Raw genomic sequence first — 942 nt, 5'->3', positions numbered from 1 at the left:
TTTTCTTTTCTTTTCTTTTCTTTTCTTTTCTTTTCTTTTCTTTTCTTTTCTTTTAAGTAAGTTCTGTGCTTAATGTGGGGCTTGAACTCACTACCTGGAGATCAAGAGCCACATGCTCTACCAACTGAGCTAACCAGACATTCCACATCCTCAGTTTCTAAAATGTTCTCATTTCAAAACTGTTCTACAAATGGAGTCATATGATATAGAACCTTTTGAATCTTTTTATAAACTCTGCACGATTCCCTTGCGATTCATCTAAACTATTGCACATGCCAATATTGCATTCCTTTTTATTGTTGAATAGTAGGCAATGGTGTGGATGGTATGATATGTTTATTCACCTGTTAAAGGACATATCGGCTGATTTCAGTTTTTGGCTTTTACCCATAAAGCTGCCATGACCCCTGGGGCTAATAATACATTATATATCAATAAAAATATTTCAAAAAGCTGCCACGAACATTCATGTTTGTGTACAGGTTTTTGTGTGAACACAGGTTTTCATTTCTTGGGATAAGCTCCCATATGTGCAATTGCTGGGTTGTGTGGTAGTTCTTGTTTAGTTTTATAAGAAACTGTCAAATAATTTTTGAGAGTGCTTGCACCAATTTATATTCCCACTAGCAGTGTATAGGTGGACCAGTTTCTCTGCATCCTCAAAAATATTTGGTCTTATCACTATGTTTTCAACCATTCTGTTAAGTGTGTACTAACATTTCGTTGTTGTTTTAATTTGCATGTCCCTGATGACTAATGATGTTGAATGTCTTTAACTTGCTCTAATGGCATTTGTATACCTTTTATGTGAAATGTCTGTTTATGTCCTTTGCCCATATTCCTATTGGGTTACTATTAATATTAATATTTTTACTGTTGAGTTTTAAGAGGTCTTTACATATTCCAGATATAAGTCTCTTGTCAAAAATGTGGATTGCAAAT

This window comes from Enhydra lutris, unplaced genomic scaffold, assembly GCF_002288905.1.
Source record: "Enhydra lutris kenyoni isolate GAN:26980312 unplaced genomic scaffold, ASM228890v2 scaffoldscaffold498, whole genome shotgun sequence".
Taxonomy (NCBI): Eukaryota; Metazoa; Chordata; class Mammalia; order Carnivora; family Mustelidae; genus Enhydra; species Enhydra lutris.
Note: the sequence above shows the minus strand (reverse complement) of the source record.